General features: G+C 43.3%; 1 protein-coding gene across 2 annotated transcripts in view; it reads left to right on the top strand.

Moving 5' to 3' along the window:
- Positions 1-3,926: 3,926 nt before the first annotated feature.
- NCALD (neurocalcin delta) overlaps positions 3,927-27,040 on the top strand; it is a 467,458-nt gene continuing 444,344 nt past the window's right edge. Inside the window, exon 1 of one of the 2 annotated variants that reach the window (XM_039464489.2) lies at positions 3,927-4,129. The gene's annotated coding sequence lies outside the window, so the exon portion shown is untranslated. The remainder of the gene's footprint in view (positions 4,130-27,040) is intronic. The other variant, XM_039464488.2, reaches the window with a different exon arrangement.

The following is a 27,040-nucleotide window of genomic DNA, read 5'->3' as shown; positions in this document are numbered from 1 at the left end:
CTCAGTGTTCCCAGTTTCCAATATCACACTGTTAAAAGACCACTTAAAAAAGCAGGGCTTGGCCAAGCGTGGTGGCTCATGCCTGTAATCCCAGCACTTTGGGAGGCTCAGGCAGGTGGATCACCTGAGGTCAGGAATTCAAGACCAGCCTGGCCAACATAGTGAAACCCTGTCTCTTAAAAATACAAAAATTAGCCAGGTATGGTGGCAGGAGCCTGTAATCCCAACTACTTGGGAAGCTGAGGCAGGAGAATTACTTGAACCCAGGAGGCAAAGGTTGCAATGAGCCGAGATGGTGCCATTGCACTCCAGCCTGGGCAACAAGAGTGAAATTTCAACTTACCGAAAAAAAGCAGGGCCCAACATTTAGGCATAAATCTTTGTGGCCTTGAATTAGGCAAAGCCTTTCAGATATGACACTAAAAGTACAAGCATCAAAAGAAAAGATAGATAATTTATGTTTCATCAAAATGGAAAACTTCAAAGGACACCACCAAGAAAATAAAAAGGTAACTCACAGAAATGGAGGAAATTTTGACAAATCATAGATCTGATAAGGGACTTATATCCAGAATATATAAAACAATTCTCACACCTAGATAATAGAATGATAAATGACCAAATTTAAAATGGGCAAAGGACCTGAATAGACATTTCTCTGAAGAAGTTATATAAATGGCCAGTACACACATGAAAAGATCAACACCATGAGCCATTAGGAAAATAGAAATCAATTATCATACCATTGTATGAGAACGCATAGACACAGAAAGGGAACAACACACACTGGGGCCTGTCGGGGGTGGGAGCAAGGGGAGAAAGAGCATTAGGACAAATACCTGATGCATGCGGGACTTAAAAGCTAGGTGATGGGTTGACAGGTGCAGCCAACCACGGTGGCACATGTATGCCTGCGTAACAAACCTGCACAGTTTGCACATGTATCCTGGAACTTAGAGTAAAATTAGAAAAAAAAAAAAAGATATCATTGTACCCCCACTGGGATGGCATAATTTTTTTCAGTGGCAATTAACAAGTGTTGGTGAGGATATGGAAGAAATCTGGAACCTTCATATACTGCTGGTGGGAATGTAGAATGGTACGGCTGCTTTGGGAAAAGGTATGGCAACTCCTCGAAATGTTCAACATGGAGTTACCACGTAACCTGGCAATTTTACTGCTAGGTATATAACCAAGAGAAATGAAAATGTACATCCACACAAAAACTGGAACAGGAATGTTCACAGTGGCATTACCCATAACGGTAAAAAAGTGAAACAATCTAAACGTCTGTCAATTGATAAATGGATAAGCAAAATGTGATAGAGCTATACAAGGAAATCTCATGTGTTCAGAAAGAGGAACAAAGTACGGATGTATGCTACAAGATGCAAGAGCCTTGAAAACATTATGCTGAGTGAAAGAAGCCAGTCACAAAGTCCTCACACTGTGTGAGTCCATTCATAGAAAGTGTCCAGAATTGGCAAATCGATATATAGAGAAAATAGATAAGTGGTCACTGGAAGTTGGGGGTTGGGGAAAGAAGGGAGTGAGTGCTAACAGGTATGGGATTTCTTTTTGGGGTGATGAAAATCAATTCCAAAATTGGTTATGGTAATGGTTTGTACAACTAACCATGCATATGCAAAAAATATTAAATTGCATACTTTGAGTAGTATGTGTGAATTATACCTCAGTAAAATTGTTTTTTTTTCTTTAACAGTAGAGATTATTAAAGAAAAGTCACATCACTAAAAAAGTAGATGAAGTGGACTTTAAAATCACCTCTCTCTCCAAGGAATCCCACCCGAGCACTGCTGTCTTCCTAACTGCTTTCTATACAGTCTATCCAGACCACAGGTGATGAACTGATGACCAGGGGACCACTTGTGGCCTACAAATCCTTTTTTTCTTGGCTTATAGAGCACATTATATGTGTGTGTGTGTGTGTGTGTGTGTGTGTGTGTGTGTGTGTGTATACATTTTGTATCTATCTATCTATCTATATATCTATATATATATATGTATTTTTTTTTTTGAGACAGAGTCTTGTTCTGTCGCCCAAGCTGCAGTACAGTAGTGCTATCTCAGCTCACTGCAACCTCTGCCTCCTGGGTGCAAGTGATCCTCCTGCCTCAGCCTCCTGAGTAGCTGGGACTATAGGCACACACCACCACACCTGGCTAAATTTTTGTATTTTTAGTAGAGATGGGGTTTCATCGTGTCAACCAGGATGGTCTCGATCTCCTGACCTCGTGACCCACTCGCCTCAGTCTCCCAAAGTGCTGGGATTACAGGCGTGAGCCACCGTGCCCAGCCTATTTTTAAAATAAGTTACTGATATTTTAAAATTAGAAGAGTTTACATTAAGCATGGACATCTGGCTCTCTTGGGGGCTGGGAGAACAAAACAAAATACCCCAACTTGATAGCCACACTGGACCTTCATTCACCACATAGAAAAACCAGGCCGCCTTTTTCAGGGCCATCGTGCCCTTCTCAGTTTGTCCCTGTATAACCACTGAAGTCACTTCTTTGTCACTCACTTTTATCCCTTAGGGATATTTGACTTTGCAACTCCTGTGCAGACCTTTCCCTGCATGAAAACTTTTGGTTTTTGGGTCCTGTTGCCTTAGGCCCTGCCTGATGATTGGCTAATCCCCTGGTGGTTTCCAATCCTGGATGTACATCAGAATCTCCTGGGGCCCATGTGAAAAAAATGCCCATACAAAGCTGGACACCCCTGAACCCTAGATTTTTTGACAATTAGACTCTCTTGGGATGGAGCCTAGGATAAGAAAAAAGAAAAAAAAAACCCCAAAACCAAAAAATTCCAACCTTCCAGTGCAAACTTTTGCTCGCATTGGGTCAGCAGGTTAGCCTAGCATTTCTCTTCCTGGTCCACAGTGTGACCTGGAAGGGAAATGCTGGGCTGATCTGCTAATCCAATGCAAGCAAAGGTTTTAGTATTTGATAGTGGTTTAATGGCCTCTCAAATAAATTTTTGTTTTTCAGTTGAAGGCAACCAGTTGAAGTAGGAAAGGGTGCTTTTGGTTAGACGAAACTTTTACTTGATGTTTAAATCAGCGTTGGCAGCTGTCTGGACCTCAGTGTAATTGTCCTTTCTATAACCAGTCATGTTAAAAGATTTTGTAATCATTACAACAAGGAAAGTCAGGTCACGATGCCTTTGCAGCCTTGCTATTTTTAACCAGCAACTTTTTAAACTAATGAAGTTGAGTTGCTGTTGAGACTTTCTTCGGGTTCTGGAAATGTCACCTGGGTTGACAAGCATAAGGAGTTAATGACAGTGACTTTTGAGAGGTCAAGAGTGGATGACACAGCAAGACAGGAAACAGGTGCTGGCAGCCAGCAGGCACTCGATAAATATTGGGTGAATGAATTGACAAGACATTTTCCCTCTCATTATCTACACACGAGATGAAAAATTTGGGGGGAGGAAGAGGAGGCAGGAGAGGACCCTTAGATGTCTTCCTCCGGAGTTTTTTTTAGCCTTCCCTAGACAGTTTACAGGAGGCTCTGGGTAGAGAAGAAACTGGTTAGACAAAAGCAGCCCCCTCCCACCTTGTGGGCATAATGAGCCCAAAGGAGGCCACCTGAGCTTTTCAACCGCCTTGCAAGGCTGCCTTGAACTTCACTGCAGGAGAGCCGGGACCCCAGGCCCCTACTCAAACTGAAGCTTCGAAGGAGGTGCTGCAGGTTGAATCTGACCTCCCATGACCCGAGCAGGCAAACAGATGGCACCCCTTGGAAAGTACCAGTGCAGGTTGGCTAGAGGCCTGGGCGGTGAGCTAGGACTAAGGGGCACAGTGGGGACACGCCGGGCCGCTGCGCCAAGGCAAGGCGGGGGCGTCCACTGCACCTGCAAACCCCGCGCCTCAGCTTGGCCCCCCTCACTCCCGCGGTCCAGTCCACCCCGGAGAGGCTGCCTGCCCGGCTGCAGTGGAGAGGGGGTCTGCGGCCGCGAGGAGGAAGGCTGCGAGCGAGGCTGGGGAGGGGGGCGCGGCTGGCGGCTGTGCTGTCCAGGGGGAGGCGGGCGGAGGGAAGGCGCTGTCGCTGCTGCCGCCGCCTAGCCCGCCGCGACACAGACGCCGGGAGCGGCCGAGGCGGTGAGTCGCAGCGCCTTCCCTCCGCTTCTCCCGAGCCTCCGCTTCTCCGAGCGGAGTCGGAGTTGCAGCCGGGGCGGGTGTGCCGGGGGCGGCGGCGCCGGGAGCGGCTGCTGGGGGGGACCCGCGCGCTTGGGGCGCTGCGGGCGCAGGGGTGGGTTCGAGGAGCGCGCGGTCCTGGGAACCTGATTCCAGCAGCTTCCTCCTGGGTGCAGTTCATCCTGTCAATTCCTCTGTCATTCCCCCAGTGCCTCTGAGGGAAAACAAAACAAAATCACAGACCCTGAGGGTGGGAGGCAGAAAAGGAGAGAGCAACTTTGCAGAGGGCCTCGCAGAGGCGCGCGGGGCCGGCGGGATGGGGCGCGCTGGGCGGAAGGGGGCGTTGGTGAGCCCGGAGGCCCGGGGTATTTGGAGCATCCCGCCCCGGGGCCAGGGCCGGGGTCCAGGGCAGCCGCCGGATCCCGGGCCTGCGGAGTCGGAGGGAAGAGGCCGCAGGAGGCGGGTGCGGGGCGTGGGCGTCTGGGGAAGGGGCCGAGGGAGCGGCCGAAAGGCGCTGGTTGAACCCGGACGAGGAAATGGTCTGCATTTTGGACTCAGGACCTGAAAGATTCGTGTCTCTTGCCCTCGAGGACTCGGGAAGGGTGTGCTGGGGAGATGTGTTTGAGTGTTTTTCAGTGCATACCGATTTATTTTTAGCTCCCAGAGAAGCAGGATGTGCAAAATGGGTTGTATCAGCCCGGGAGGGGCAGGAGGTCTCCCTGTCCGCAGGAAATACACAAGTGTGTGTGTGTGTGTGTGTGTGTGTGTGTGTGTGTGTGTGTTTAAATGCTGCAGATGCTTGCTTTAACTTTTGTGCAGGGAGAAAGAATGCCATTTGGCTCTCTGCAGAGCTCCTGCCAGGGTCAGTTTCTTCCTGCGGGTCTGTCGGAGGCTGCAGGCGAGGCAGCTGTGTGGGCTTCTGTGCTTACACATTAGCCCTGCAAGAAGGTCGGTGTTCTGTACCGTAGGGCAGGTGCGGTGAGACACAGAAGTAGGCTGCCAAGGTCTCACTCTCTCAGAAGAAAACTGCACAAGCTCGCTTGCTCAAAGTTTTCCCAGTTCTGGCTGATTTGAAAATAATAACCTAAGCCACTGTATTACCAAGGGTTGGCTGTCAGGGGTTTCTCAGACCTAACTGGAAATGCTTGTGAGGTTTTTCACTTCAACTGGGAGATCCCTGTGTTTTATGGCCAAAGGCAGTAATGCAAAGACTGCAGAGGAGAGGGGGTGTGGTGTGATGGTGGAGTGTGGGTGCTTGCAGGGGGCGGAGGGGAAGGACAGATCTAGGGAGGAGCTTCAGGGGAGGAGGCTCAAGAAACTGAAATTCACATGTTTACCTACCTAAGCCAGATCCCTGGAAATTGTCCTAGAATCTCCCTTGTCTCAACCACTCAGTGTTCAGTCCTGAAGACCCTCTGTCTACAGCTGTGCTAGGACCGTTGCCAATATGGACATTAGGAGTGTGGACTCTCAGCCAGAGAGCCAGGTTAGAGCTGTGTGGTTCATTCACTAATAGCTCCTGGATCTTGGGGTCCTTACTTAACCTTTTCTGATCTGAGGCCTGAGGTTGATAATAGATAACAAAGCTATCCCAGGGCTACTGTGAAGGTAAAATGAGTTAATACCCAGAAAGCACTAAGTATCATGCCTTGTAAGTGCTGCATAAATGTGAGCTCTTATTATTTTTGTTATTGTGGCTGTACGCCCTCTTCTCCCAATTCCGCTGTCACTGACTTAGTTCATATTCTCAGCACTTCTTGTCTGAATTGTTCCAATTGCTTTTGAGCTTGTTGCTCTCAATCAGGATCATCTTACTCCAGTCCATTCTCCAAACTGTAGATACTCATTCTGAAAACAAAAATCGAAGCCAGTCATTCTGCTTAATTTCCTCTAGAGGTTTTCTGTGGTTTTCAGGATAGAATTCAGACTCCAAGGATTTTCATGGTCCCACCTTTCTCTCCTCATTAACCTCATCTCCCAAGCCTCCCCCACCCCGCCTCACCCCCCCAGTGTAGCCCTGCTCAAACCACTGAGTCTCAGGATCTATCATCTCCCCACCCTTCCTTGTCTGGTCAACTCTGTGCATTCTTTCCAGCTCAGCTGCTGCGACACTGCCTTCCAGCAGGCTGCATGACACTCCCCCTCCCAGCTGATTGAGGTGGCTCTGCTTCATGCTGCCATGCTACTCTGCATATAGCCCTTGCATCATTCTGCACCATTATCTATGTATCTGTCTTCCTATCTGCAAGTGCCTTGAGAGATGGATTCTGATTGTAGGTACATGTTTGTTGAATGAATAAATGAATATCAGTCGGACAAAATCCAGTCCTTTTCACCAATGCCAGAATCAAACACAGAGAAAAATAGAGAGGAGAACCAAACCAAGCTTTAGATCTAACACTCTGCAATAAAAAACCTTGGGAAATACTAAGGAATCAAGAGTTAGTCAAAAGAAATGTGTCATACTATCTTGCAACTTCTTCAGGGGTGTCCTTTTAATGGTGAGGAGCAGACTAACAATGAAGTGTAACGATCCGAACCCTTCTCTTTCCTTACTTCCCTCATAAAAAGGTTGGCCATCTCAGATGTGGCTGTAGGGGATGGAGGTCCAGTTTTTTGAAAGGGTTGTGCAGTGAATTTGGTTCTGGAGGCAGAGGTGAAGTTCATAGCACACATGGATTTTATAGCTTTTCCTTGAATCACAGCATTCGTCAGAGTGTGAATTTCAGATTGCCTGGTATTGGTATAATAACAGGAAACCTCCTGCCAACAAAGCTCTTCTGTTCCTTTTCTGACACTCAGTATGTTCATGGGGTGCTTTTCTGTGCTTTTCTGACTTGGGCACCCACTCCAAGATCTCCCAACTCCTGGGATCCCAGCACCCCGGCACAGGAAGATAGGAAGGTGTCTGCTTCCCTGAGGCAGCCCTAGAGTCTGGTTTCAAAGCTCTAGAGCAGGAATTTTTGTACAACCGAGAGAGCAAAGAATACGCTTTATATTTTTAAAGGGTTGTAAACACAACACAACACAGCACAACAAAACATGGAGAAGAATTTGTGATACAGCTCATGTCTAACATACTTACTACTTAGTTCTTTATAGAAAAACTTTGCTAACTGTTGCGGTGAAGCTGAGACAAATTGGTTTCATTTTGCATGTCATCTGATTGGTAGTGGCTGCTGGGAAAGCTGGGTGGAATAGGAATCCAAAGCTTGATCTGGGCTCAGCCAGAAAGTGTGCTGTGGTCAACTAGTGATGTCTATCTGCGAGGGAATGGGATTAGGAAATACTCCTCACCATTCCTCCCTAGAGAATATCATTTGCAGATAATGAAGACAGAAATGAAGGATAGAGCACATGAGTTAAAAGTCCCTAGATGGCAGGAGCTTTCTACCATAACAATGAGCAATCACCATAGTTAACATTGATAGTTGCTATTTATTGAATGTGTACTATGTGCCTGCTTTACATGGGTTTCCTCATTTAACCTTTATAATAACTTTTCAGAAGATACTTTACTTAGGACTCAATTCTGTTGCAAGTATCAGGATTCAAACTGTTTTCACAAAAAAAGAAATGTTATTTGGCTCTGATAACTCCTCAGTTCGGAGGGAGACATTTCAGCTATGGCCTGATTCAGGCCTCAAGCATTGTTATCAGGACCTCATTTCTCTATTTTTGTCCGTTTGCTTTCATGGAGTCGGCACCATTTTTAGTGCCATCTCATTGATGTCCCATCCCGTTGTAGGATGGCTGGAAGAGCTCCAGACCTGGGCTTTAAATCCAGCCAGAAAGTGAGTCTCCATCGCAGCATTGCTCACCATGACTTACTCTGGCTCATCAGCATTGATGGGGTCTTGTGTCTCTTCCTGTGACCAGGGTGCCACATGTTATTAGGCTTGGGCTTGGTCAAATGTCACATGTTTCATCCTTAGTGATAGGTTAAGAAGTAGCAGCAGGGGTGTTTCTCTAGCAGAACATTGTTATATTGTCATAGATGAGATGAGCCCACAGATTTTGGATTGCAAAACAACCGATGTTCACTATAGGACTGTTAGCATTCCCTCTTCACAGATAAGGGAAACAGCCTTAGGAGCATGCACTAACTTGCTCAAGGTCACATGGCTAGTAAACAGTGGAGTTCTGATCCGAAATCCACAATTTACTCACTTAGTAGAATTACTTGTGAACAGAATATTTAAAGTGAGTTTAGTAAGTTTAGTGTGAAGCTCTAGCCCCTCTATTACCACAAATATAGCTATATAACTTCAAGAAATTTTAAGTTCTGACTAGCCAGAAGATATGAGAAAAATGACATAGATTTCTTTGCCTGATTTTTTTTTTTTTTTTTTTTTTTGAGACAGAGTCTCGCTCTGTTGCCCAGGCTGGAGTGCAGTGGTACGATCTCAGCTCACTGTAGCCTCTGCCTCCTGCGTTCAAGTGATTCTCCTGCCTCAGCCTCCTGAGTTAACTGGGACTACAGGTGCACACGACCACACCTGGCTAATTTTTGTATTTTTAGTGTAGACGGGGTTTCACCATGTTGGCCAGGATGGTCTTGATCTCCTGACCTTGTGATCCACCCACTTCGGCCTCCCAAAGTGCTGGGATTACAGGTGTGAACCACTGCAACCTGGCCTCTGGCTGGATTTTTACTCAACTATTTGACCAATAATTCTTGAGTGGTTTCTACATGCTCAGCATTCTGTTAGGTTGTAGGGGGATACAGGCTGAATAAGATTTTGTCCTGTCTTTAAGAATTTATATTCCAACATGAAAATGTAAGACATAATTAGGGAAGGGATTGACTAGAATCTGGAGCAGGTGGGGGAATGTGCAGGAGCTGAGCTCCCTTCCAGGTGATGGTGGTCTTGCATTTTGCTTCCTGAGGCAGCCCCTGTACAGTGCTTTGTGCCATACATAGGCAAGCAATAAATATTTCTTGAATACATCCTTTTAAAAAACTGTGGTTAAGTATACACAATATAAAATTTACCATTTTAACCCTTTTTTTTTTTTTTGAGACAGAATCTCACTCTGTCGCCCAGACTGGAGTTCAGTGGTGCCATCTCAGCTCACTGCAACCTCCGCCTCTGGGGTTCAAGTGATTCTCCTGCCTCAACCTCCCAAGCTGGATTACAGCTGTGCGCCACCACGCCAAGCTAGTTTTTGTATTTTTAGTAGATACAGGGTTTCACCATATTGGCCAGGATGGTCTCGATCTCTTGACCTCTTGATCCACCCGCCTTGGCCTCCCAAAGTGCTGGGATTACAGGCATGAGCCATCGCACCCGGCCCATTTTAACCATTCTTAAGTACAGTTCAGTGACATTAAGTACATTCATGTTCTTATGCAATCATCACTACTATCCATCTCCAGAACTTCTTCATCTTCCCCAGCTGAAACTCTGTTTCCACTAAACACAAACTCTTATTTCCTCCTCCCTTCCAACTTCTGGCAACCAGTATTCTACCTTCTGTCTCTGTGAATTGACTACTCTAGGTACCTCATATAAATGGTATTTGTCTTTTCTGTGACTGCCTTATTTCACTTATCGTAATGTCCCCAGAGGTCATCCATGTTGTAACATGGGCAGAATTTCTTTCCTTTTTAAGATTGAATAATGTTCCATGTATGTACCATGCTTTGTTTATCCATGCATCTGTTGATGGACGTTTGGTTTACTTCCATCTTTTGGTTATTGTGAAAACACTGCTGTGAGTATGAGTGTACAGTGATATGTTCAAGTTCCTGTTTTCAGTTCTTTTGGGTATATACCCAGAAGTGGAATTGCTGAGTTATATGGCAATTCTGTGTTTAATTTTTGGAGGAACATCCATTGTTTTCCACAGTGGTACCATTTAACATACTCACCAGCAATACACAAGGATTCCATCAACACTTGTTGTTTTCTGTTTTTTCTTTTAATATAATAGCCATCCTAGTAGGTGTGAAATGTAGAACACATTCTTGAAGGCAGGCTGGAATTGAATTGTGAGAAATAGTGGTAGAGTTTCAACTTCATTCTAGGGTCATGGGGAACCACTGGGTATTTGTTGCCTGTGATAATGGCATGATCAGAAGGTTTGGACATTAGAGAAGGAGGGGAGAAGCGGAAAGCAGCAGAAAAGTTACCTTTATTTAGGTGAGAGAATATAATAGTTTTCTCCACATCTGTACAACTGAAAATATTATGTCTATCACTCGTAAATGGTATTGAACTTGGGGAGGAAAGGTAAATACGGCACTGAGAGATGTCTTGGCCCAAGATTCCTTGGAGAAGTTGACTACTGTTGCTAGTAATAGCCCTAATGATAGCTAATGCTGAAAGGTGGTTCAACTATTGATTCATTCTGATAAATCCTATGAAGGATTCCTCCTCCAGCATCCCATAAGGAGACAGATGAACTGCTCAGAAGGGAGTAATTGAGGAAAGTTAATGAAGGGACTATTTACAAAGGTGGGGGAAAGGTCGGGGATCCCACCAGAAGTGGCCAGCAAGGCATGGAAGCCTTCACCGCCCAGCTCCGAAAGCAGGAGGTGAGAGAGCAGTTTCTGGAATGGGTCAGGGGACAGGGCTGCTGGCAGGATCTGTGGTTTTCAGTAGAGGAATATGGCTACTGCCCATTGTGGCCTGGTGGGGAGGCATGCATGTGAATATGGCCCTAACCATTCTCTTCCACCCTCTGGTCTGTTGCTGGTGCCTGCAAATTGTCCGAACTAGCCAGAATCCAGACAGCAAGAAAACCTGTTGATGTGAGACTATCGCATAGTCCACAGAAAGGAGGGAGGGTCTGGAGGTGCAGGGAGGGAGCAGCTGACTCCAAGAAGTGTTCTAATCATCCCTACTTTACAGGTAAGTGAACTGAGGCATTGAGAGGTTGAGTGATTTACCCCACATTGGGAGCTAGTACAGGTTAGGAAATCTGGAGACTGACAAATAGTCAGAAATCATCAGCACATTTCTTCTGTCTACGCAGCTGGGTCTGGAAGGTTACATTTTCCCCAACCTGTGTGTTTTGATTCTTTTTTTTTTTTTTTTTTGAGACGGAGTTTCGCTCTTGTTACCCAGGCTGGAGTGCAATGGCGTGATCTCGGCTCACCGCAACCTCCGCCCCCTGGGTTCAGGCAATTCTCCTGCCTCAGCCTCCTGAGTAGCTGGGATTACAGGCACGCGCCACCATGCCCAGCTAATTTTTTGTATTTTTTAGTAGAGACAGGGTTTCACCATGTTGACCAGGATGGTTTGGATCTCTCGACCTCGTGATCCACCCGCCTCGGCCTCCCAAAGTGCTGGGATAACAGGCTTGAGCCACCGCGCCTGGCCGATTCTTTTTTTTTAAATTGTACTTTAGATGCTGGTACATGTGCTGATCATGCAGGATTGTTGCATAGGTACACACATGGCAAGGTGGTTGGAAATAATCTGATGTGTATCAACTTGGCTTGGCTGTCAATAGGTGGTGTGGGTGCCTGCTCAGATCCCCTCCTTTTTACAAAAACAAAATAATATACTTCTAGGCATATTTCATACTTGATTTATTATGTTTAGATGAAAATAATATTTTCCATATACTCGATGGGAGTGACAACATGTCCTTGAATCACATTTGCTACATATGAAAAGGATGTAACTTATGTTGTTGTTTTTTTTTTGAGTTGAAAATGCCAACGGAGTTGATAGTGCCTCCTGGCTGTTTAAACATTAGTGAGACCTTGGGCTGCAATAAGAGAACACTGCTCAAAGTAAGGGAGAGGATAGTTCCCTCTGTGCTGCCCTGGCTGGTACAAGTTAAGGGGATTTCTCATGAGCTGGCGGATGCTGAGAACAGTAGCTGAGGCTATCTGGCCTGGAATCACTCTGTGGGAGTTTGATATTCTTTTCTTCACAGGCATGAAAGCACTACACTGAGGGAAAGGGATTAGACTCATCTGGGGCCAGAACTAGATCCACTGTGAACACAGAATGGGGCTGCTTTGGAAGGTTTCCTACAGTCCCTGGCTGGAGACTGTGAAGCTGAGGCCACAGGTGAGAAATGGGCTGTGAGCTTGTATTGGTTTCCTGTGGCCGCTGAAACAAATGACCACAGAATGGTGGCTTAATGCAAGAGATATTTATTCTCTCACAGCTCCGGAGGCTGAGATGCTGGCAGGGCCATGCTTCCTGCAGGGGTTCTAGGGGAGAATTCATCCCTTGCTTCTTTTAGCTTCTGGTAGCTGCAGCATTCTTGGACATGAGGTTGTATCACTCGAGCTGCGCTCCAGGTCACGTTGCCTCTTGCTCTTCTCTGTGTGTCTCTCCTCTGTGCATCTTTTAGGAATACATTTGTCATTGCATTTAGAACCCACCTGCATGATCCAGAATGATTTTATTTCAAGATCCTTTATCACATCTGCAAAAACCCTTTTTCCAAATAAGGTCATATTCACTGATTCCAAGGGTTAAAGCTTGGTTATGGTGGGCATGGTGGCTCACGTCTGTAATCCCAGCACTTTTGGAGGCTGAGGCAGGAAGATTGCTTGAGCCCAGGAGTTCAAGACTGGCCTGGCCAACAAGGTGAGATTCCATCTCTACGGTAATAATAAAAATAAAAATAAAATAAAAATTAGGCCTCTTGGCTTGCACCTGTGGTTCCAGCTACTTGGAAGGCTGGACTTTGGTAGGAGAATCTCTTGGGCCTGGGAGGTAGAGGCGGCAGTGAGCCATGCTGATGCTACTACACTTCAGCCTGGGTGACAGAGTGAGAACTTGTCTCAAAACAACACCACCAACCCACACAAAAAAAACCCACAAAAAAGTCTTGGATGTACCTTTTTTGAGGGGTCACCATCATTCGACCCATGACAGAGCTCAGTAGTGTACGTGGCAGCTCTCGAATCTCTGAGTCTGTTACAGTGCTCCTAGATTTGATTTACTGCCTGGATTCTAGGTAGTAGAGGTTTTCCAAATGCTTTTGATTTGATCATTTGGAATTTTAATCTAACTTTGAAGAACAAAATAAACAAACACTTAAAATCTACCATCTTTTATTTCTGAAATAATGGGGTGAGTGAAAGATACTGTCAAAAGTCAGTCTGATCCCTGTCTCAGCTAAAAGTTTCCTGGGCTTCACTTTGCTGGATAGCATTGAAGGAAATGAATGGGGAAAAGAGCTGCCACTGAACCTTCTGTTCTCACCTGAGGCTTTCCTAGATGCTTTTAGAAATGCAGTTCCTCAGAGGAAGGGTAAGGATGTTGGAGTCTTTCATGAAAGGGAAGCAGAAGCAGTAGAGACTCAAGTCTCTCAGCCCATGCTTCTGGAAGCATCCACTACAAATATCGTTTGTGAATGCCATTGGCATATCAGTGGGTCTTTTATTTATGTATTTTCAACAGTGATCCCCAAACTAGGGCCTATGTACATTGGGCACATAGGGCGGGGTAAAGAGTAGCTTTGGCAATGGCCTGGCGAATTCGAAGACTGTAGCCCATCAAATTAGTTGTATCAGAAAAGTCCACTCCAGGGCATCAATTATTCCGTTTTATTGTCTGCATTGATCGCCTTAACTGGGGAAGAGCCAAAATCCATTCAGTCTGTGCTATGGAGAGGCAGTTGTAATTAAGGTCTGTTTTTCTCTAGGGGGCAGCTAATTTTGGTTTCTCAGCTGCTTTACAGTTTGACTTCAAGAGAGGAAGGAAAGAAAAAAAGGTAAAAGCTCCTTCATGTTACCTATCCTACTGTATCATTGTTACTCTGGTTAATATTAACTTTGGATCCTTTTGCTTTGAACTGTGTATCAGAATACTGTGATACAGAATTTGGTCTCACTGCCTGAAGGAAAGGTTTGCCTTGCAGGGGACCAGCCATATAATTTGTGGGGCTCAGAGCAAAATGAGTGTGGGAACTTTGTTTAAAAAAAAATTAAGAATTTCAAGATGGTGCTAGCGGAGGATTGATGCCAGTGTGGGGCCCTGCTGAGCATGGGGTTTGTGTGATGGCACAGGTCATATGCCCGTGAAACTGGCCCTAGCTTTGCATATATGCTGAGGATGATGTCCTTTTGCCTACCTGGCACTCTAACTCCCAAAGAGTGGCCAGGCAGTTTCCTCTGCTTTGATTGGAGCACAGCTCTTCTGTAGGGCAAGGGCAGTAAGTGGCCTGGGAATCTCCCGTTGGCCCTTCCATGTCCCTGGCTCCCTTCTCCACCTGGCTTTGTGCCCCAAGAGGTGATATCTACCACTGGCGTCAATAATCACCTTTTCTTTTGACTCTTGGTATAATTTGGCAAGGAATCAGCAGGAGATTCGAGGGTGGGAGGAGAGTGATGTAGGGTGTCGATTCCCCTGTCCCTCCGCTGGGTTGCACGCTGCAGCTTGGTGTGTGTATGCTAAAGACCACAGCGGCTGCCAGCTGCTCTCTCCATATCACCACCCTCTGTGGGTTCCTTTAGCCACTTCCTTCCCTTGCACCTTCAGGGCCAGGGTGATCATGGCTTCCTGCTATTACTAGCTTTAGAGTCTTGCATCATCCTTCATTGCATTCCTGAACCCCTTTATGACTTTCCTTCCAATAGTCTCTTCAATGGGACTCCTCCGTAGGATGCAAGAACAGCCTCTTTAGTTTTCTGGTTGGGTTTTCACTGATTTGGTAACCCTTGGCCAGAGTTTGGCCACACCTTGCTCTGCTGCAGGGCAGAAAGAGAGAAGCTGATGGCTGGGCCAGCTCCTGGTAGGGATGGGCAATCAGAAGGCAGTACATCCACATCTACAGTCTTTGAGAACTAGACATTAGCATTCTCTGGCCTGACTTTGGGCAAATCATCTCATTCATAAAATGGGCAAGACAGACCTTCACTTACAGGGCTGTTTTGAGCATGAAGTGAGATCATGTGGGCATCATGCTGATCATAGTGCCTGGCACACAGTTAAGAGCTCAAGAGGAATTGTTGCTTTTAGCATTAGTTCCATGGAGTGACCCTCTCCACAGGGTTTCACTCGCTACTTTTCTCTGATCTGAACTAAGGAACCGACTACACCAATGATTCTCAAGTTTTCACTGATTCACTGATGTTCGGGGTGTTACTTCTGTCTTTTCAACTAGATTGTTCTGAAATTGCTCCTATCTTTTTAAAATGAATCTAAACAAATTTAACTGCCCAACCCAGTAGGTAACACATTCTAACTGGCCAAGAAATATTTCTTGGCTAAATATAAGAAGACTATATAGTTTATTGTTCACATCAGGACATTTTTGAGAGTGAAAGGGAAGTGCTTTCCAGTAATTACAGCAAAACGGCAGGTACAAATGGGGACTGTCCTAGGCAAGCCATGTAAACAGAAACATAATTATTCTACTTAAGTGGGACTTAAAGCAGTTTTCAAAATACATGTTTAACATTTGCCAGCTTACCATATTTTGTATTAGTCTGCCCCTGGTTTATGAGATTAAAAATGTGAGATTTGAAAAACACAGGGAAAAATATGTTTAATATGCCTAATAGATAGTTGGCCTGAATTTGAGGCAATGGGCCAGGGTCTCTTACCAGATAGAGAGCTACTTTAATACTTTGTTACCCTACTTTACACTAGGTACCTATTTAGAAACTTTCTTCCGTGCCAACTTTTAAAAAAAGATAATCTCCTAATTATTGTCTTTCTTGCAATAGTGATCATTTATGCTCAAAAGATGGCAAAAATGGATTTATAGACATGTATTTTTTGGAACATCTTTGTCTTTGTATTTCTGGTTGCCTGGGTGACATTTCCAAGAGAATATGTGCTAATCTGCTATAATTAAAACAGAGATAAGGTGGAAACTATTTTTAGGCCTGTCTATACCTTTATTTTTCTCCCCCAGACCATTTAATTGTTTTATTTTTTTCTGTTTCCATTGTCTGAAGGGCATGCATAGCTTCTGTCTTAGTCCGTTTTGCATTGCCATAACAGAGTACCTGAGACTGGGTAATTTATAAAGAAAAAAAGGTTATGGGCCAGGGGCTGTGGCTCACTCCTGTAATCCCAGCACTTTGGGAGGCCAAGGCGAGTAGATCAGAGGTCAGGAGTTCTAGACCAGCCTGGCCAACATGGTGAAACTGTCTATATTAAAAATACAAAAAATTAGCTGGGTGTAGTGGCACGCACCTGTAATCCCAGCTACTTGGGAGCCTGAGGCAGGAGAATTGCTTGAACCCAGGAGGTGGAGTTTGCAGTGAGCTGAGATTGCACCACTGTACTCCAGCCTGGGTGACAGAGTGAGGCTCTATCTCAAGAAAAAAAGAAAGAAAAAAGAAAAAAAGGAAAAAGGTTTATTTGGCTCATAATTCTGATGTCTGGAAAAATTCAAAATTGGGCATCTTTTGAGAGCCTCAGGCTGCTTCCATTAATGATGGAAAGTGAAGGGAAGCTGGCATGTGCAGAGATCACATGGTCAGAGAGGAAGCAAGAGAAGGGGAGGTGCCAGGCTCTCAATAATCAGCTCTCCACTGAACTAATAGAGTGAGAACTCACTCACCTCCCTCCTCCACCCAGGGAGGGCATTAATCTGTTTGTCAGGGACCCACCTCCCCATGACCCAGGCACCTTCCATTAATTCCCACCTCCAACAATGGGGATCAGATTTCAACATAAGATTTGGTGGAGGCAAACAACCACATTTAAACTATAGCAGCTTTCTTCCTGTAGTTCTAATTTGGGGACTGGATAACTTTTTTGAAAATTGATATAGTCGTTTGGTATCTTCTTCATTCACAATAGCTAGATGTGTATTGATAGCCAATTTGGTTCGTTGATAACTTTTTTTTTTTTTAATCACAGTTTGTCTGAAACAAGCTTAGGCAAGTGATATTTTTGGTATAAGAAAAGAATGTGGAGGCAATCTGTAGTTTTCCAGTGGAAAAAGTACATCCCCTCTGGAGGTGGATTAATCTGGTTTTGGCTTGAGTAGGGTCACTTATTTAGCTGTGAGGCCCCCTGGAGCTTGTATCTTCAGGTGATGATGGAAGCAATAGTAGTACCTGCCTTACAGGGCTGTTGTCAAGGTTGCAAGGGTTAAGTAGAGTAAGGCAAGCAAGGAAAAGAGGCAGCATCTCATGAACAGAAGTACTGCTGCTGCTCATCTCAATATCAAAGGCACAGGTGCACCCTACCTTTCAGAAAATAATCTCATACAAGATATTACAAATATTTGAATTTCCTAAAGAGATAAATTAGAGAGTTCATTATTTTCTGTACTAAACTGTTTTTTTTTTTATAAACATTTCAGAGAATTTCTTTCAGTGGCAAACATCCTTGGGTGTATTTATTGAAATTAAAATTTCCAATTTACCCCAAGAGTTTTAGGAACATAACTGTAGTGTTATCACCCATAATTCAAATGTTCAAAGTCAGCCAGAGTTAATATTTGGGGTTTTTTCTTCCCCTATTTTTACATAAAGATGTTTGTGAAGATACATCTATCATTTGCGTGTGATACATAACTGTAGTGTTGTGTAAGAGATTTTGAACATTTATCTGACTGTTGCATGTGCTTGAAGGGGAAATGTTTAGCCTAATTCCTTGAGATAGGGCCTTAAATACTACAGGTAGCGATCTGAGATGAGTAATTGGATTATATGGCAAGTTTGAGAGAAGAGATGGACTTTAACGTGTTGTTATTTAAAACTATTTAATATTGGGGTATTGTTCTGGCTGGGATTCCTTTGGTTCTCACTCATTTACATTGGTGTTGTATTTTTAAAGGCAGATTGTTGCACCATTGCTCTGGAGTTTGTCTTGCTGCCCTTGAAGATAGGGGAAGGAGAGAGGAGGCAACACTCAGACACATATGTGCACACCACACACACACACACCACACACACACACATACACACACACACACACACACCATGTCTCTTTAGACATATGATCTAAATTCTCTCAGTTGTTGGAAGTGGAGGCTGGGGATGTGGGAAGTCGATGATGTTGAGTTCCCACCACCTCACCCTTTGGAGGACATGATGACCATTTCCATGTCAGGCCAAAGGACAAGAAGTGAGAACCAGAAGTCCATTCTAGCCTCTGACGTTTCTTGGGAAAGCAACAGGAAGACATTTAAAGAGTATGTTCCCCGGACCTCTGGTGCTGTTCCCTCGGTGCCATTGTCCCCACAGTTTAAAAGTAAGGTATTATAAAATAAAATATGCACAATATAGAAGATGAGAAAGAAGGAAGAATTACTCTTATTTCAAATATTCAAAGGTAGCCTAGAGTATTTCTTTTCATTACTTAGCATAGAGATTTTTTTTTCTTTTTTCTTTTTTCTTTTTTAGGACAGAGTTTTGCTCTTGTTACCCAGGCTGGAGTGCAATGGCGTGATCTCAGCTCACTGCAACCTCCGTCTCCTGGGTTCAAGCAATTCTCCTGCCTCAGCCTCCCGAGTAGCTGGGACTACAGGCGTGCACCACTATGCCCAGCTAATTTTTGTATTTTTAGTAGAGACGGGGTTTCACCATGTTGACCAGGATGGTCTCGATCTCTTGACCTCCTGATCCAACCACCTTGGCCTCCCAAAGTGCTGGGATTATAGGCGTGAGCCACGGCGCCCGGCCCGAAATTTTTTTTCTTAGTTACGTAGTCGTATTTATCTTTTTTTAAATTATTTTTTTCATTTAACCACGTCTCAAACATTTTATGTTTTATTCTGCAATCTTTGTAGGCAATGCTTTATTGCATGCATAATATTTTATTGAGTGTATTATACCTCAGTTTACTTAGTCATTCCATTTTTGGTCTTTTGATTAACATTGTGTATACATTTTTTGCTGTTACTACTTTTTTACAATAACATTTTTCTCCATTTAACATTATATCCTAGGATTTATTTTTAGTGAATTTAACAGATTGAAGGTCTGAATATTTAAAAAATGTTAACACATCTTTAGCAAAAGTCAGTTTAATTTTCCAAATGGGTTAGAGCAATTCGTGTTGTATGACTGTGTCGATTTCATCTTCTTTTCCCCTGCCTTCAGCATCATTGCTTCAAAATACTTTTACTAACTAATATAAGTGCCCAGCCTAGTAGGTAGCACATCATAACTTGGCTAAGAAATACTTCTTGGCTAAATCTAGGATGACGACATAATTTATTGTTCACATCAGGTAATTTTTGAGAGTGAAAGGGGAGTGCTTTCTAATAATTACAGCAAAATAATAGGCACAAATAGGGACTGTCCTAGGCAATCCAAAATAATTTCTTTTCATTTGTGTTTCTTTGATGGCTAGTGTGCCTGAACATTTCTTTTTTATGTTATTATATACTAGTTGCATTTCTTCTCTCCCTAATTTTCAGTTACATGTTCTTTATCCTTAGATGTTTTTCATATCAGTTAAAATAAAAATTTTTTTTCTTCAAATTATAAAAGTAATATATGCTTGTGATAACAAGAGAAACAATTCAGGATGAAGATCCACAAAGGAAAAGCTTTGATGGCTTAATTCTTCTCCCAGGGAGCCCTTGTTAAAGGCTCAGGTATTTCCTTACCTTTCTTCTTGTGTATGCACACAAATACACTTCATTTCAAAGATACAAAGGGGGCTTGATCTTATGAGTCATAGTATATATAGTATTCTGTAATTTGCTTTATTTTTTGCTTAAAATATATATTGTGGACATAAGATCTTTATCAAAATAAAATACTTTTGGTACTTTTGTTACAAATATTTCCCCAAATGTTAGTATATCGCTTGCCCATTTGACATAGTTTGACATGTGTGAGTGAGCACCTGTTTCCCTGCAATTTCTTCCACTGGTGGGTCAGCCTGCTTTGCCCTTTCATAGAGTTTGCTACTTAGCTCTGCTGTCTGCTGGTTTTAAAAAATTTTTAACTTTCAAAAAAATTATTATTTAATCCAAATATAATTTATTTTGGTGTAGGATGAGGAGGAAATAAGGGGCCAAACTGATTGCTTTTCTCCTTTAACTTACTAATGAATTGTCCCATCACCCTTTATAGAATGAGGCTTAAAAAAAAACCCTTTTATTTCCATAAAGCCAGTTATCCTTTTTATTTGTACCTTTTTTTTTTCATCTATAAACTAGTGGTATGGTAATCAGAAGAGTATTTTTCTAAGGGAGGGAAGAATTTGCATTTACCTGGAATTAGGTGGTTACACTGAGAATAACCTGATTCCTCAGGCCCCAAATCTTTGCCTTGAACTTGAATATGAGGATGCCATGGGAGTGCGCAGTCTGAGAAGCTCAGAGTGCTTCTGCTAACGATTTCACATTCATCTCTACTGCATTGCTATGAGGTAAGAGGGCCACAAATATGATCTCATTTTACAGGGGACAAGACTCAGCCAATCTCAGTGATTCACACACTGTTATTCCTGTTTTCCAATCCGATAATTCACTGTTTTCTATAATTCTATCTGTTGTTGTAGTCATCCTTCTGATTGCCTTTCTTCGTGATAAATCTGCATTTGAAACTTTAATCTTGGTTGGCTACTTTTGTCACTGTGAGGAGAATCTCAGGAAGGCTGCCTAGAATTGATGGCTCTTCCAGGAGCATTATTATTATTATTTAACAAGAATTTGTTGTGAACCTGCTCTGTCCAAGGCACCATGCCAGATATGGGAAATACAAGGTGAATAAAACGCTTTTCCTCTCCTCAAAGAATGTACTAACGACTTGAGCATTGTTGTAGCTCCTGCTATTGTCCTTAGATGTTTACAGAAGGATATCAATATTTCGTGTTGCATCCACTCTGCTGCCTTGATTGCAATGTCGGAGGACGTTTTCTGTCCGGCAAGTCTCGCAAGTGCATTGCATACTACTTCCTATTCAGAGAACTACTATGAGGCGTTTAAAACACCTGAGGACTTGGCTGATGCATATTTTATAAGCTCAGATGGTCTTAGAGATCTTCATGTCAGTGTCCTCTGTTTCTAAATAACTACACTTTTTGGCCCCAACTTCTCTTCCTTTGGGCATTTAGGTTACTCATTTGGTCAACCAGGATCTAAAAATAAACCTAGAAACTTTGAGAATGTTTTTCCCCCCTTGGCTGATTGATGTATGTTTTTGTGTATGCCAAACTGCGCTGTGTAACTATTTACTTTTGCATTATGTATAGCACTTAGCAACCCACAGTGGAAATGAAAGCTGAGAGCACAGGCAGTCCCCAGCTGAGGCGGGGGAGCTGGTCTGCCCAAGTCTCAGCCAAGTCTCCTTCCCTCCCCCATCCTGTACCTTGCTGGCCTCCAGTTCCTGCTTTTTGCCTTCCCTGCTGGCAGCCAAGTGGGAACCAGGAGCAGGGGCAGGAAGGGCCCCTCCTGCCTCTACTCTTGCCCATTGAGATTTCCCTCTGCAGGTCAGCGTGGGTGGGGTGAGGGGAAGGACACAGGCCTTGGCCACCACTGGCATCTTGGCACTGGTGACAGTCCTGTAGGGTGAGAGGCACTGAGACACTATGTCTTATTTGGAACTCTAAATGCATTTCCAAAAAAGAAGGATACGAGTTGTGGCTGGACCCTCAAGACAAAACTATGTGACTTCTCAGGAATACTTTCTTTAGGGTGGCGTAAGTCAGTGCTTACAGCGTTGCTGTTAGAGGAGAATACATTCTAAATTCTAAACATTTCAGGTTAGAAAGAAACTTAGGACATGATCAACTTGTAACTCAAGGGACTGTCTCTAAAGTCAAAAATTGGCTTATTCCCACATGGGAATGCCCCTTTGCTTGGGACTTTGGAGTGTGCTGAATGTGCCCAGCCCTTCTTTCCTTAGCCCTCTTCTGTAGCTGTAAGAATACTTTAGTTCTCTGATTTTTAGAGTAGCAATTGTACTAAAAAATTTACACCTTGATTTTAACAGAAGAATGGGAGAAAGACCTTGGGAGTATAGATTTAATTCCTTGATTATTGCCTTTTAGAAAAGAATGCAAAACAAGGTAATAGGGTTATTGTTAAAGACTCTTACTTTTTTTCCTTAAGAAATCAAACTTTTGTTCCTTTTTAGGACTGTGTGCCTCTTATTTATAATACATTTTGGGGAACAGATTTGAAGAATATTTCTGTGTATATGTATATGTATATGTACGCACACACACATATATATATATAGGCTGTGGATAAAGAGTTTTTAAAATAAAAAGTTCCTTTTAAAGTTGATTTATATCACTTTCTTTAGCAAAATCAGGTTTTTTTTTTGTTTGTTTTGTTTTTTAAGGGCTGGATTGCATACATCAGCAGTTCAGAATGTTAAATAGTACTTACTTGGAAAGGGACAAAGTCTGTGAACTTACTTATGTGGTTTTCACAGACGGAGGTAAAGCAGTAGAAGAATCAAAACCCTCCAGCCTCAGGTGAATTTTCTTTCCAACCTCAGAAGGGGTGGGCCCACTTGACACAGGAAGAATCACAGGACAGTGGTTTGAGTAATGAGAGAAGGCTTATGGATTGGGCTTAGCTGTTGTCTACATACCAAAAGACAGGATGGTCTAAAGAAACTGTCCTCATTCCATGGCCTCTGCATTTTTTTGCAGAGTGCATGCATCACACACAGGACACCTTTCCTACAAGAACAAGGAACTGCAGAAATAGCTAGAGCTGTAGACTGCAATTGAAGAGGAGGCTGAACTTCCAGCAGCTGCAGACCAAGAGAGAAGTCTTAGAGGCTGGCATGTCAGCCCTGGTATATGAAATTAACCAGCCCTGAAGGTTCAGTGCAAGACCCTAGAGGATCAGGGCACAGTGCAGAATGAGGATGAGAAAAGGGATGTGTCCACACATCTGAGACACTTTCCTGTGCTACCCACAGCTGTAGGTATATATACCATTTTATATGTATTATGTAAAAATATATTTATACTTAACCATTTAGAAAATTGTTGTTCTAGGTGGGCCCTCTTGGTGATAAAGGACTAGGATGTCACTCAAACTAATTTGAATAACAGGGGTTCTTGTAGCAATGACTACTACTATCATTGATTCAGACTTCATTATGTGCCAGACACTGTTCTGAGTACGTTATCTCACAGAATCTTCTTGCCCATCCTGGGAGGTAGTGTGTTATTATCCCCATTTTACTGTGGAGGAGCAGGCATAGAGGGTATCCTCTAAGGCAGGTGTGTGAAAAGTGGGAATCAGGAGTCATACCCAGGAGGTAACTCTGGAGTCATGATTTCTAACCAGTATTCTAATCCTGGAAAAGATTTCATGACAGTGAATCAAAGTGCAGCTGGGCCTCATGGGGTCCAAAACAAGGGAATGGCAAATCAGGAATAGAGCCATTTTCTTTCTCAGAGGTCCTGTGGTCTCTGCTTCGTTAGCCCCTCTTTTTCTCTCCTGTCTTGTTTCTTTATCTTACATATGGCCCCTGAAAGGTCAACCAAACCCATAAGGCTGCACCATGAGACTTCAATTTCCCTCAGCATCTCCAGGCATAAATTTATAAGCAAGAGATTCCTATTGGTCCAGCTCATGGAGTCAGGCAACACAAACTGTTGAAGCCTGGGCAGCAAAATAATTACCTGCCTTTGTGTTACTGTTTATCTTCGTTTCATTAGTGGCCATTTTCCTGAGCAAGGGATTGTGGGAAAGGGAGTGCACTGGAATGGGAAGTAGTGCCCATAGCAAGAAATTAACATCTCTGGTATGAACTCATTTTATACTTTGATAAACATTTTTTCTTATCTTTACAAAGTTTTAACTTAAAAGAATATATATATATATATATATATATATATATATATATATATATATATTCTATATCTCTTTAGATTACAAATGATAGTAACCTGATTCAAAGGGACTTAGAAAAATCAGATTAATTGGTTCAGGCAATTGTAAAGGCAAACTTGCCTGGATCAAGGTCTCAAGCAATATTATCAGAAATCTGTCTCTCGGCTCTGTGTTCCTCTGGATTGATGTTATCCTCAGGCAGGTCCTCTCTACATGATACTGAGATACTATCAGAAGCTCCAGGCTTACCTGTTAGCTGAACAACCCCAGCAGAGAGCTTCTCTTTCCCTATAGTTACGGCAAAGTTCCCAGGTGTGATTCTCATTGCCCTAAATTGGTTTCATGCCTATCGCTCAGCCAAGCTGATTGGTCAGGTCTGGGTCGTTGTCCATCCCTGGAAAGGGGTTAAACCTCCTTCCACTCCCCACATGTTCATTAAAGCACATGGACTGGGAATGGGGTAGTGTGGTCTCCTGTGACAATTGACATGTTAGTACCACAAAAAATGGGAATGGATACTGTCCATGCAAAAACAACCCACATCAATGTTGAACATTTTCATGTCTATTACAAGTAACTGGAAATACAGACTGTTCCACAGGCTGATTCTTTTGTGAGAAATTTAAAGACCTAGGAAATCCAAAGTGCGGGGATAGGACTGCCTCCTCTGTGGTTTTTTTAGGTCAGAATCCTGAAAGATGATAATATTAAGTAAAAAAATTGTTATTATTAAGATTTGCAACTTTTTGAGAGAGCCAATCACAGGATGGTTGTCTTTAATTTTTTATCAAATAGAAGGATAAGACTTGAAGGGCCCTTGCTAGCTGCCCCCTATTTGAAGTCTAAGCTGTTCTGGCATTAAAGTGACTTTGGTAAATTACATACAGGCTTTGTGTAAACCTTCACAGTGTCTAGGATTTAAAACCCAGTTTATTTAGCTACTGATTAAAATGGCCAGTTTAGGTATCAGTGATCTTAATACTCACTGGGAAATAATTGCTTGGTTTTTAACTATATAATCAGGGACTAAGTATATAATCAGGGACTTCAAGTCCTGTGGAGGTTAAACCAGCAAGTCTTCATGCTTGCAGGTATAGATTGAGTCTATGTGACCTCAGATGTTCAGTAGCAGTTTGTGTGTGTGCATGTGTGTGCGTGTGCACGCATGCGTGCATGTGTGTATTCGTAGATAGAACTTCGTACTAACACAACTATCATATCTCTTTGCTTCCTCCACTTGCTACAATGATCCCAGCTGTCCACTGGAACAAATTATCAGCTTATTTTGCCCATAAAAATTTTCAGGCAGTTGCCTTAATTTCTTTCACTTACAGAAATTTGTATTTAAGGGATTAAAAAAGTCCCCTTCTATGCCAAAATATTTCTCTTCTGTTGATTTTCATGTAATGGTGACTTTCATATTTAATAATTGTTATTTCTTTACATGCTGTTTCGAGGTTTTCCAATTGCAAACAACAGTGAGATGAGCATGGAGGGAGTCAGAGGGCCTCCCTTCTACTCTAGAGGTTGAGGCAGGAGGATTGCTTGAGCCCAGGAGGTCGAGGCTGCAGTGAACTGTGATTGCACCACTGCCCTCCAGGCTGAGTGACATAGTCAGACCCTGTCTCAAAAAAAAAAAAAAAAAAGGAAAGAAAAGAAAAAAAACCAGCATGGGCTCTGGGGTCTGACTGAGCCTGGGTCTGAATCCTGGTGATGTCTTGCTAGCTGCATCACTATGGTCAAGTTACTTAACCCTTCTGAGCCTTTATTTCTAATAGTTTTATATAATTTCCCTAACACTGTGCAGTATGGACTCTCATTATTCTCTTTTTTAAGAGAGAAGTGGGTGTTAGGGAAATTATATAAAACTATTAGGGCTGTGCCATCCCATAGTCAGCAAGCACTCAATAGGTGTTAACTATTAATATGATTTGAACAGGCAGAGAATGGGTAGAGTGTGTTTAGGGAGAAGAGAGGTGGCAGTTGTCGGCCAGGATAGTAGAGGGGAGGGAAGGCACAGGGACAGCTGGGAGGTTGGCGTGGAGCTGAGTTCACCAAGGTTCCTTTCCTCTGAGTCTGTATTTTCCAAAGAGTCTCCTCCTACTCATCTGGTTTCCCCCAAAGGACTTCAAAACCCAAGAGAAGCATATCCGGATCCACCTGACAATATGTTTCCCAGGGTACACAGTAAAATGGCCTTCTGGTTTATCAATCAGTGTCGTGAGCGTTTAGTTGGCGTGAGTTGGTCCCCTAGGGTTTCATCACCTCCAAGTGAACTGATAAAATCAAATTCCTGCATGTGCAGAGTTGAGGACCAGGCCTGGAACCTGGAGTAACCCCTGAGAGGCACAAGAATTGTGAGGCCCAGCTGGAAACTGAGAGCTCACCCACCTCTCTCTCCTCTCCCTTGATCTTTCCCTTAAACTTTCATAAATGTAGCAAACTGCATCCCAGACATCTGGTGGTATTGGGCAGAGCCTGGCATGCAGAAGGAGGAGCTCAGGAAGTGCTTCTGCAGTAGATGAAGGGCACTCGCTGCTGCTGAGGCCATGGGCAATGAACTGGGGCTGGGAAGGGGGTCATGCCTTAGAAGCTGGGTTCCGGGTTCTGGATCCTTTTTCCCCTTGCTAGGTGCCTTTGGAAAAATCCCTTAACTGAGCCTCAAATACCTTATCTGTGCAATGAAGATCAAATCTGAAGGCAGAAGACTGCTGCATGTCCTCTGATGTTCCTGTCAGCTCTGACACTTATGCCCTACCAAGGGTACTCCCAGCAAGGGATAAGGGTATTATGGCACAAAATGTTTCCTCCCCATGGAACTCAAGGGGAGCTACAGGGGAGTTTCTGCCTTTGTCTGTGCGCTAGTTGTTTCATGTTTGCTTTTCTTGTTGCCCTATTTGAAATGTAAGCTATGTTGTCGGGTGGAGTGTTCATTGTGAGAGGAGGATGGACACAATTTTTTTGTATTACCTACTGTGGCCATCACAATTCTGGACATTGAAAAGGTGCTCAATACACATTTGTTAAAATGAATTGAATATTATTGCCTAGCAATCAATGAACTACATCATATTCTTACTCAAAAGACATTATTTGCTTCATTTATAGCCTAGCAATAATATGAAAAACACAACAAAGAAAATTGATTATTTTGAAGAACAGAGGATGAGTTTT

Source organism: Saimiri boliviensis, chromosome 15 (assembly GCF_048565385.1).
Source record: "Saimiri boliviensis isolate mSaiBol1 chromosome 15, mSaiBol1.pri, whole genome shotgun sequence".
NCBI lineage: Eukaryota > Metazoa > Chordata > Mammalia > Primates > Cebidae > Saimiri > Saimiri boliviensis.
Note: the sequence above shows the minus strand (reverse complement) of the source record. Positions and strands in the feature narration are given on the sequence as shown.